General features: G+C 33.5%; 1 long non-coding RNA gene across 2 annotated transcripts in view; it reads left to right on the top strand.

Moving 5' to 3' along the window:
• Nucleotides 1-8,368, top strand: part of LOC145284753 (uncharacterized) — a 95,287-nt gene extending 86,919 nt beyond the window's left edge. Inside the window, exon 4 of one of the 2 annotated variants that reach the window (XR_013868874.1) lies at nt 7,967-8,368. This is a non-coding gene — a long non-coding RNA (uncharacterized LOC145284753). Of the gene's footprint in view, nt 1-7,963 lie in introns of both variants that reach the window. The other variant, XR_013868873.1, reaches the window with a different exon arrangement.
• The last annotated feature ends 4,426 nt before the right edge of the window (nt 8,369-12,794 follow it).

Here is a 12,794-nt window from a genome sequence, read left to right as displayed (position 1 = left end):
CCATGAGAGTTGTTGCTTGTGCAGCCTTGCAGCTATTGAGATGAGTAATAAGAAATTGCGACCATGAGAGTTGTTGCTTGTGCAGCCTTGCAGCTATTGAGATGAGTAATAAGAAATTGCGAGCATGAGAGTTGTTGCTTGTGCACCTTGCAGCTATTGAGATGAGTAATAAGAAATTGCGACCATGAGAGTTGTTGCTTGTGCACCTTGCAGCTATTGAGATGAGTAATAAGAAATTGCGACCATGAGAGTTGTTGCTTGTGCACCTTGCAGCTATTGAGATGAGTAATAAGAAATTGCGACCATGAGAGTTGTTGCTTGTGCAGCCTTGCAGCTATTGAGATGAGTAATAAGAAATTGCGACCATGAGAGTTGTTGCTTGTGCAGCCTTGCAGCTATTGAGATGAGTAATAAGAAATTGCGACCATGAGAGTTGTTGCTTGTGCACCTTGCAGCTATTGAGATGAGTAATAAGAAATTGCGACCATGAGAGTTGTTGCTTGTGCAGCCTTGCAGCTATTGAGATGAGTAATAAGAAATTGCGACCATGAGAGTTGTTGCTTGTGCAGCCTTGCAGCTATTGAGATGAGTAATAAGAAATTGCGACCATGAGAGTTGTTGCTCGTGCAGCCTTGCAGCTATTGAGATGAGTAATAAGAAATTGCGACCATGAGAGTTGTTGCTCGTGCAGCCTTGCAGCTATTGAGATGAGTAATAAGAAATTGCGACCATGAGAGTTGTTGCTTGTGCAGCCTTGCAGCTATTGAGATGAGTAATAAGAAATTGCGACCATGAGAGTTGTTGCTTGTGCACCTTGCAGCTATTGAGATGAGTAATAAGAAATTGCGACCATGAGAGTTGTTGCTTGTGCAGCCTTGCAGCTATTGAGATGAGTAATAAGAAATTGCGACCATGAGAGTTGTTGCTTGTGCACCTTGCAGCTATTGAGATGAGTAATAAGAAATTGCGACCATGAGAGTTGTTGCTTGTGCACCTTGCAGCTATTGAGATGAGTAATAAGAAATTGCGACCATGAGAGTTGTTGCTTGTGCAGCCTTGCAGCTATTGAGATGAGTAATAAGAAATTGCGACCATGAGAGTTGTTGCTTGTGCACCTTGCAGCTATTGAGATGAGTAATAAGAAATTGCGACCATGAGAGTTGTTGCTTGTGCACCTTGCAGCTATTGAGATGAGTAATAAGAAATTGCGACCATGAGAGTTGTTGCTTGTGCACCTTGCAGCTATTGAGATGAGTAATAAGAAATTGCGACCATGAGAGTTGTTGCTTGTGCAGCCTTGCAGCTATTGAGATGAGTAATAAGAAATTGCGACCATGAGAGTTGTTGCTTGTGCAGCCTTGCAGCTATTGAGATGAGTAATAAGAAATTGCGACCATGAGAGTTGTTGCTTTTGCAGCCTTGCAGCTATTGAGATGAGTAATAAGAAATTGCGACCATGAGAGTTGTTGCTTGTGCAGCCTTGCAGCTATTGAGATGAGTAATAAGAAATTGCGACCATGAGAGTTGTTACTTGTGCAGCCTTGCAGCTATTGAGATGAGTAATAAGAAATTGCGACCATGAGAGTTGTTGCTCGTGCAGCCTTGCAGCTATTGAGATGAGTAATAAGAAATTGCGACCATGAGAGTTGTTGCTCGTGCAGCCTTGCAGCTATTGAGATGAGTAATAAGAAATTGCGACCATGAGAGTTGTTGCTCGTGCAGCCTTGCAGCTATTGAGATGAGTAATAAGAAATTGCGACCATGAGAGTTGTTGCTCGTGCAGCCTTGCAGCTATTGAGATGAGTAATAAGAAATTGCGACCATGAGAGTTGTTGCTTGTGCAGCCTTGCAGCTATTGAGATGAGTAATAAGAAATTGCGACCATGAGAGTTGTTGCTTGTGCAGCCTTGCAGCTATTGAGATGAGTAATAAGAAATTGCGACCATGAGAGTTGTTGCTTGTGCAGCCTTGCAGCTATTGAGATGAGTAATAAGAAATTGCGACCATGAGAGTTGTTGCTCGTGCAGCCTTGCAGCTATTGAGATGAGTAATAAGAAATTGCGACCATGAGAGTTGTTGCTTGTGCAGCCTTGCAGCTATTGAGATGAGTAATAAGAAGTTGCGACCATGAGAGTTGTTGCTTGTGCAGCCTTGCAGCTATTGAGATGAGTAATAAGAAATTGCGACCATGAGAGTTGTTGCTTGTGCAGCCTTGCAGCTATTGAGATGAGGGGAAATAACACGATTTTCTCGATGTCATCAAATCACCTTTCACCCATTACAGGGGCTCACTGCTATAGTAGTGGTGAGCTGTCAATCAACACCCCTATCCCTCCTTCATCGTGCTGAGGAGAAATATAAGCCTCGTTTTGAATGCAAGAAAGGTTAAGGTTGAGTCACCTGAAGTTGACAGCAACCCAACAGTAGATTCAATGAAAAACAGCAAATGATGATGTGTGCAAACCGGGTGGGTAGGATGGACTTGATATTGTTGAGTAACAGACGTGGTAGCAACGTATTTCTGTTTATTGTATCTTTCTTTTCTTTTTCTTTTTTTTTTATAGCATAAAAGAAAAATTGCCAGCTGTTAACTCTGCGGAGAATAAGCTGCACAAGCAATTGATTTGTGAAATAGAATGAAGAAATACAAGATATTTCTTTGAGACAAGAATTTTTTTTACATAGTAGTCACCACTTATCAAGGCCCAGAGGCCACTCGAGGATAAGGGTTATTGAACGTACAATAGTCAATGGGATAATATCGTAGTAATCGTTCGAAGTGGAAATTTGGTAAATTGGATTACTTGAATAGAAAAGGGCATCCCCTACTAGGCTACGAAGTCTATTCTGAATGCTGTCAAGGCACGATAAGGTCTTTCTAAAATCTCCTGCCCAGATGTGGCAACAGTACTCCATCCTTGAACGTACCCAGCTTTTATATAGATAGAGAATTGCGTCAGCAGTGAGATATCTAATGGAGCAGTAGAAAGATCCTACCCTTTTTCCAGCGACCTTGACAACAGATTTGATGTACGTGTTCCATTTCAGATCAGGAGTAAAGGTCAAGCCCAGAAGCTTGTCAAAACATGGAGCCTCTCCAATTGATGCCAGATGGGGTCAGAGCGTTGATGATGTAAAGATAGAAGCTTGGTTTTAGATGCATTAAAAGTAACCAGCCACCTCTTTCTCCATTGTACTATGTGCTTAAGATCAGAGGAGAAAGAGAACTTGGTCGTTTACGGCCTTTGATTTGTTGCCATAGTTTATGCTACAGAGGAACGTATATTTTCCATTATAATGAGATATATCACATGAAAAATGTCATAAGATATATTTCATTTTAATTATAAAACTCTATTAATATACTAAATTACAACACTTACTGAAAAATTCCTTATGAAATATTCAATATATTATTTTGAATTTAATAATAATTAAAAGTATTGTAACTATAATATTGTTTCTTCTTTCCTTAATTAGTCCGCACGCCACGCTTTGGAAAAAACGGTCAAATACAATTTTTGAAGGCCAAACTTCTTTGAAAAAAGGTCAAATTAATGAAATTTGGCATTAAAAAGGTCAATCTGACAACCCTGGACAAAGATATGTGAGCGATCTCCCTTTGATGTAGTCTAGTGTTCGGATATCATTATGATGATATATGATTATTGTTGTAATGTGGTTAGAAATGAACTCGTAGTAATTTCAACGAGCAGCGGTCCTTCACTGGAGAAAGAAATCCGTGAAACGTTACGGTTACATTTCTATCTATTTGAATTAAAGCTGAAAAGGAAAACGCATTCATGTCTTTCATACAGTATTAAAATCAGCAGCGGCAGTCAATATGGTTTTACATATTCATTCTTGATTCGCTGAAATCTCCAATTACTAGACACTTTATGCCAAATAAAAAAAGAAAGGATATTCACTAAAAATTGCAGAATGTACTATCAAAACCCAAACGCACACACACGACTCTCTCTCTCTCTCTCTCTCTCTCTCTCTCTCTCTCTCTCTCTCTCTCTCTCTCTCTCTCTTTATTTCCTTCTTTTTGTGAGCAACACAATTCTACCCAGCCGATTTTGGACGAAATTCCTAGACAAATACAACAAAAGATATTCACCTACTTCTGCATCTCAGTGAAACATACACATACCACTCACCGAACGCATATATGTAGTTTCTACATAAACTCTTTCTCAAACAAACAGTAACGCGAATATACACATGCATATTTTTATGCTTACCCTATTTACATGTTTAAATGTTATGCATGCGGCGCCAGCCGAAAGAAATACGTGTACTCAACTTCTTATTACATACAAAACAAGAGTTTCTGTGAAGGTTCATATTCTACAAACTCTTTATCTTTCGTTTTCTTAAGTTGTCAATAAAAACATTTATTTTGTATGCATCAACTTTGTCATTCTTTTTATTTGATTATCTTCTATCCTCTACTACTACTACTACTACTACTACTACTACTACAATACCAACAACAACAACAACAACAACAACAACAAATACAGACCGTATGATCTAATATTGTCTTGCATATTCCACAGTTCATGTTGTCAACCCGGAACACTAGTGTCCTCTTTTATAGCACTGAGCATTAAAATTTCAAAGCAATAAAATCTATACTATATTTCTGATGCGTCAGTCTCTTTGTTTCTGAATAAAAGTTAGAACGAAGCTTTATACCAAAATAAAACGCAACTTTCATAAGTAATCTGATCGTAATATCCGTTCATACATTTTGTATTAGTTTTCTTTTTTAAAACAAAAATATCGTAAATAAGAATTGGTTATATCGGCTTTAAGACTGAGAGTTTCCTCATCCATTCTTCGGCACGAGCGTTTGAAATATAAAAGTAAAATGCATTCATAAACTTAAAAAAAATAAACTTCATATCGAAGAAGATTATTTGATCTTATTTATGAATTTGCGCGATAAGATAAAATTTTATTTATTTACTAGCAAGGCCACCCGGCGTTTCTCGGGATCGTATAAGACAATGAGAAAATCTTTTAACATACCTGTTATTCTAAGGATAGAGGAAGTTTTTATGTCTATGTATCATTTGCCATCTTGAGCAAAATAATATTTTACCTATCCTAGGACGGGTATTGCACAACATATGTATGAAATAATTGTACCTTCCTTAGTGCAGGAAATTTACAACATGTGGAATAAAAATGTCCTTACCTAGGTCAACACATTTAAAATTCTGTTGTGCTAAATTTTCGGTATGTCACAGGTAAGAGTGTTTTTACATCAAAGTGCTATAGTGAAGAAGCATCCGATTTTTTATATAAATGTTATACTACTCGAATATTACATGATTTTCAATTTTGATAACTTATGTCAAAGATAAAAATTTCTTTATTTTTCATGTTTACTACACTGTACAAGTACCTTATTTCCTGGGTAGGATACTGTAGAAGTACCTTTTTTTTCTAATTTAAAAATGAAAGAACTCGATACTTTTAAGTAATTTTCTGTTGTGCTAAATTTTCTTTGCTTCTAGAGTAGGAATTTGTTTTTTCATCTGGGTGCTATAGTGAAGAAGCACCTTATTTCTCATTTGAAAGTCATGCTATTCGAATATGTAACGTGATTTTCGGTTTTAATAACTTATGCACGTCACAGGTAGGATTTCTTTGTTTTTCATATGAGTACTATACTACACAAGTACCTTATTTCTTGGGTAGGATAATGTACAAGTACCTTATTTATCAATATATTTATTGATGAAACTACTCGACTTTACATCATTTTCTGTTGTGCAAACTTTTTCGTATGTCATAGGTGAGTTTGTTTTTATATTAGAGTGCTATATTAAAGAAGCACCTTATTTCTTATATAAATGTCATACTACTCGAATATATTACATAATTTTCGGTTTTGATTACTTTTATGTACATCACAGGTAAGATTTCCTTTGTTTTTCGTATGGGTACTATACTGTACAAGTACTTTATTTCTCGGGTAGGATACTGTACAAGTACCTTTTTTCTAATTTAAAAATGAAAGGACTCGATACGTTTAGATAATTTTCTGTTGTGCTAAATTTTCTGTACGCCAGGGGCAAGAATTTGTTTGTTTTTATCTGAGTGCCATAGTGAAAAAGCACCTTGTTTCTGATAGGTAAGTCATACTACTCGAATATTAAACGTGATTTTCGGTTTTCATAGTTTTTACACACAGGTAATATTTTCACAGGTAATATTTTCTTTGTTTTTTCATATGAGTACTATACTACACAAGTACCTAATTACTTTGATAGAATTTCTTGTACATATAAATACATTAAAAAGTAAGTGATTATTGTATGTGATTTTGGAATATGACATCGATACAAATATGCAAACATATAATACATAAAATTCATAATGATCAGTTAATTAGTATACGAGTGAAACCAATACATACAAATATATAATCATATACGCATACAAATCATTCATAATAATCGATTATTTAGTTTAGAAATGAATCCAATACATAAAAATATATAAACATAAGCGAGATAAGACACTGATAGAATTCAGATGAACAATCCTGATAGATATTACAAGGTTGTATCAACTTCTCTTTCGTACAATTTTCTCCATATAATTATCCACAACTACTCGCAAAACTATTTTCAATAAGTGTGCTGAAAAGCAAAATAGCGTCCATTCGCAACTGAGCAGTTTGCTAACTGCATTTAATTTCCTTTGATGATATAAGCCATTGTTGAAAATCTTTGGATTAAGGAAATTAAAATAACCCCTTCTATATAATCCTTTTGTCAAGCAATAAATTCTTAAATCGAATATATGTCTCTATATGTTGTTTTTTCAGAATTTAAAATTTAACCACGAAAAATATATAAACATATACACATAATTAAAATTCATAATGATCGGTTAATCAGTTTAGGAGTGAATCCAAAACATTGAAATATATAAACAAAATTAAAATTGATAATGATCGGTTAATCAGTTTAAGAGTTTAGTTTTAGTTTAAACCAATACATACAAATATATAATCATATAAACATATGTAAAATATATAATCATATAAACATGTGTAAAATATATAATCATATAAACATATGTAAAATATATAATCATATAAACAAAATTAAAATTGATAATGATCGGTTAATTAGTTTAAGAGTTTATTTTTAGTTTAATCCAATACATACAAATATATAATCATATAAACATGTGTAAAATATATAATCATATAAACATGTGTAAAATTCATAATGATCCGTCAAGTAGTTTAAGACATAAAAATACATAAACATATACACATAATTAATATTCATAATGATCGGTTAATTAGTTTAGGAGTAAATCCAATACAAATGCCATTACTTGATCTATTTGCGTGATTTTTGGAATGTAACAAAAAAGCCGATATATCATATATATTTTGAATATGACGTTTTCGTTACGTAAATCAAAAACATTCTGTATTTAAAAAAAAATGTTCTTCTGTATTTATTACATAACATTTAAAATGTGTAAAAAAATTATGAAGATTGAAACCGCAACACTTATGTTAGTAATCGGTCACGCAATCCAGTGCACCAAAGTTACTACCGCTTAAAGAACGTTGTGAAATAGATTTTTACTCGATGTACGCATGCACAGAATGACGCCATTGTGCTACGTTCGTCAAGGTTTCAATGCTTTCATGTTTGAACCCATTTTGAAGCCCTTAGCAATTATTTTAATCGATTAAACACCTCTAATAAAATTCTGCACCAAAAATGCAATCTTTTGAGCTATAGAACGCCGTCCAACGATCATCCGTCTAGGAGGAGATACAATTTAAAAAAACGGAGACAGACAGACACACACACAGTGAGATTTATATATTATTATTATTATTATTATTATTATTATTATTATTATTATTATTATTATTATTAAATTAAAATCTTTCTTTTTTTTCTTTTTATAGAAGTTTCTTGGGATGGCATTTACAAGAGAATGATTTCAGCAAATCGAAAAGGAGAGTAATTAAAAATCTGCAAGACCAAACAAATATGTCATCTTTTAAAGGAGACAAGTGCTTTTGTTTGTATAAAAATTTAAATATTCTTAATTCTTAAATTGAATTTGACTACAAGTAGAGATCGACAATTTTAGTTGGAATGAAATAAATGGACAAGAAAAATGTTTTGAAAATATTTAAATTTTTTAATGGTAGAACTCTTGAAATGTGTTTTGAATAACAAAACTAAACAATTCCCTTTTTAAATGAAATTTAAATTTTACGAAAAAAATGTTTCTGAAAACTCGATCAGTGCTTTTATTGCAAGGGATAAGGTGAGCGGATTGTTGTCAGCTGTGGCTGTGAGTGGAATGGTTAGAAATTAGTTGTTTGGTGTTTTCTTATGAAGAAGGTGAAGAAATAAGAAGTATGAATATTCAGAAAGAGCAATCTCCTCAACTTAGTGGCATCAGATTATTCTGACAGATGAGGCGGGACGGGGAGGAGGTATAAAGAGAGTAGGGAGGAATGGGAAGGAGAATAATGTCTACAAATTCTGTGTGTGTGTGTGTGTGTGTTTTCAGATGGATGTGGCTATGAAATCAAACATATGTGCATATATGAATGACAACTTATGCGCACACACGCATTTAACCATCCAATATTGCGTCTATATTAATCAATGGAGAGTATGCAAACACATGAGCGTGTTCGCTAGCTGAGTGGATACGATCATAGACTACGGAATCGTCAATGTTGATTTCAGATCCTGTTGCATTCATTGTTATTACTTTCGAATGAATACTTTATAAAAAGGTATGAACCTGCACCCACTACCCCATCTACTGGTCAAATACCAAAGTGTATTCAATTAATAATCTGGTACAATGAATCGTAAGGCATTGTTGTATTAAATAACATTAAAAGGGTTGATATGATGCAAACCAAATTCATCATTTAATGATACATTTAAGTTAAGGTTGAATAATATCAATAATAAATCGATTAAAAAGGTTCAAAATGAATACTATATATATATATATACTAGCATGGCTGCCCGGTGTTGTCCGGGTGTTTGGAGGTGTATGTTGAGCATAAAAAAAAAGTGGTAGTACGAAGGCAGGCTCGAACCCGTACCGCAAAGCAGGAAGAGAACGGGGAAAAACCTGACGTCTTTGCTGTTATGACCACCGTCAAACCGGAAGTAACGTACGTTTTAATTAAGGCTAGACAATCGAAAGGAGAGGATGGCTTTCGAAAATATCGGCGAAAAAACCGACACCCCTGTAGAAAAGTGCCCAGTTGAAGATGACGATATTAATGTTTTTAGCCAAGTTTTCGATATTTGTCGTCTAAAAAAAGGTCGAACTTCAAAACAATACTGATCTTGTAAAAATCCGTCGCCTCTGTCGAAAGTTTTAGGCAGACATGCAAACATACATACATAGATTTATATATTTATAGCTCACATTTTCGACTCAAGCCGATTAAAAAGCTTGCTCTATCTCTGAATCCTCTTTATGTAAAATTTCAAATGTTTAAACCAGAAATTGTCTGAGTAATTTGGTAGAGACCGCAGAGGACAAATTGTTTTTAATTTGACCCCTATTATGACCCCTTAACATTTATTGTTTTCGGCTCAAATCAAGTTATTAAGTTAGATCTATGTCTAAGGAACCTATATATAAAATTTCAAATGTGTAGACCCAAAATTGTCGGAGAAGTTTGGTAGAGTTCTCAAAGGTCAAATCGTTGAACTTTGACACTTTAACAGCGAAATTTCTGGCCGAAAACCGATCACATCGATTTTCCCAAATCTCAGTACCCTGTATATCAAATTTCGAGTCTGTAGACTTTAAATTTAGAGAGTTATTGCGTGGGGAAATGTACACAGACAGACACATAGACACGATCACTTTTATACATATATATACTAGCATTTCAGCCCGGCGTTGCCCGGGTGTTTGGATGTGTATGTTGAGCAAAAAAAAAAAAAAAAAAAAGTGGTAGTAGGAAGGCAGGCTCGAACCGTACCACAAAGGAGGAAAATAACGGGGTAAAACCTAACGTTTATACTGTTACGAACACCGCCAAACCGGAAGCGACATTTTTTTTAAATTAAGGCTAGACAATCTAAAGGAGGGGATAACTTTAAAAAAAGTGCCTAGTTGAAGGGGAAGATATTAATGTTTTTAGCCAATTTTTCGATATTTGTCGTATGAAAGGTCGAACTTTAAAACGATACTGATCTTGGTAAAATCCGTCGCATCTATTGAAAGTTTAAGGCAGACATGCAAACAGGCATACATACATTTATATATTGGTAACTAAAAATTTTCGACCCAAACTGATGAAAAAGCTTGCCCTATCTCTGAACCCTTTATGTAAAATTTCAAATATTTAGACCAGAAATTGTCTGAGTAATTTGGAAGAGACCGCAGAGATAAATTTTTAAAAAACTTTGGCCCCTATTATGACCCGCTAAAATTTATTGTTTTGGGCTCAAATCAAGTTATTAAGTTAGATCCATGTCCAAGGAATCTATATCTAAAATTTCAAGTGTGTAGACCCAAAATTGTCGGACGAGTTTGGTAGAGTTCTCAAAGGCCAAATCTCTGGCTAAAAACCGATCACATCGATTTCCCCAAATCTCAGTACCCTGTATATCAAATTTCGAGTCTGTAGACTAAAAATTGACAGAGTTATTGCGTAGGAAAATGCAATCAGACAGACATGTTCCCTCATATATATATATATATATATATATATATATATATATATATATATATATATATGTAGATTAAACAAAAATATATTCGTATACATAAATATATATGAAAACAATATTGTGTGTCCTGTAAACTTTTCACGCAAATATTATGCAAGTATAAATCATGTAGAATATCTGCATGAATATAATTACACGTAATAGTTAACTAAAGATGATTATCCAATAAGAAAACCGAAAAACTAACAAGGAATTAATTAAAATGAATGTTTAAAAGAATATGCAAATTAGCTAGATTTTTTGCAGATGAATGCAATTCCATGACCCATATATAACAAAATTGTATTTTCTTTTTAAATAAATAGAAAAGAGGGTTTTTAATATGAATATCAATACACACAAAAGAAAACCGAATTTATATATATATATATATATATATATATATATATATATATATATATATATATATATATATATATTGTTTTGAAAATATCGGTAAAATTAAATATATACATAATAATAACATCAAATACAACGTAAAAAGACAAAAGAAAAAAAAAACTGAAACTTTGCATAACCTCGCTAGGTAGCCTTAAAAAATGTAGTTGAATTACAAGGGTCCAAAAGTGATTAAAAATTAAAACATTTTTGTATTATTTGAATTATTCGGACTACTGTTATTATCGCGCGTGCGCGCGAGTGAGTGATTTTCACAATTTTTCGGCCGATGTGACGTCCAACCTTTTTCAATTGTATTTTGTCAAACTCCAGAATCTTTTTTGTCGAATTCTGGAATTAACACGGAATTTCAGACAGAACTATTAATTTAATACAGGGGGTAGCATGCTTTCGTTCCGTCAGTCATGACCGGGTAGGAGTCTTATATAATTCGCAGTTGTATTTTAAGTATTGTTCGCACTGAGGATTGAATCTCAATATCCAGAAGAGTGTAACTTAGAACTGAATTTTTACGGCCTTCAGTTACGTATTAAGATTGTTTTTTCTTTCAATAAAATGAACAAAAATCATTTCAGCGACAGCAACGACCGATTCTGTTCGGAGCAAAACAAAAAAGTACATCGATTTTACAGAATCAAGTACTAAGATTTTTATTCTCTTGGTAACACTAATGATAATGATATTTTCTGTTTTTTACTCTATACCCGGGTAGATATTTCTTATTTTCTGTTTTCTTTCTTCTATACCCAAGCAAGTTTTATCCTTTTCTGTTTTTTTCTTCTATACCCGAGTAGCTATTTCTCTTTTTCTGTTTTTTGTTTCCTCTATACTCGAGTAGATCTTCATTATTTTCTGTTTTTTTTTATACTTGAATAGGTCATTATCATTTTCTGTTTTTCATCTCTAGCCGAGTAGGTCGTTATCATTCTTTGTTTTTTCTTCTGTATCCAAGTCGGCTTTTATCTTTTTCTGTTCTTTCGTCTATATCCGAGTAGGTCGTTATTTTTTTTCTGTTTTTGTTTTTTTTTAATATCCGAGTAAGTATTTTTATTTTCTATTTTTTCTTCTATACCCAAGTAGATATTTCTCATTTTTTGTTTTTTTATATACCCGAGTGAGTATTTTATTTTCTGTTTTTCTTCTATATCAGAGAAGGTCTTTATCATTTTCTGTTTTTTTTTCTTCTATACGCGAGTAGGTCTATATGATTTTCTGGTTTTTCTTCTATACCTGAATCGATCTTTATCCTTTTCTGTTTTTTTCTTCTATATCCGAGTAGGTTTTTATCATTTTCTCTTTTCCTTTCTAAACCCGAATAAGTGTTTACCCTTTTATGTTTTTTCTATACTCGAGTATGTCATTATCCTTTTCTGTTTTTATTCTCTACCCGAAAAAAAAAGGTAGGCATAAAAGTAGAAGTAGCGGCTTACATTAAAATAACGAATTTCTTAGATCTCAATCTAAATATAAATAAAAACTTACGAGCTATACTTAAAGGATAACGCTAATACAATATATGTAAACCCAAATCTAACCATCCCTTATCAATCATAAAACAGATTCTCAACTCTATCGAGAGTAAACTTAGGAAAAATTCTAGAGACGAAAATG

The sequence above is a fragment of the Euprymna scolopes genome, chromosome 9 (assembly GCF_053919585.1).
Source record: "Euprymna scolopes isolate OS-2025 chromosome 9, ASM5391958v1, whole genome shotgun sequence".
Taxonomy (NCBI): Eukaryota; Metazoa; Mollusca; class Cephalopoda; order Sepiida; family Sepiolidae; genus Euprymna; species Euprymna scolopes.
The sequence above is the reverse complement of the archived record's forward strand: the minus strand, read 5'-3'. Positions and strand labels throughout refer to the sequence as shown.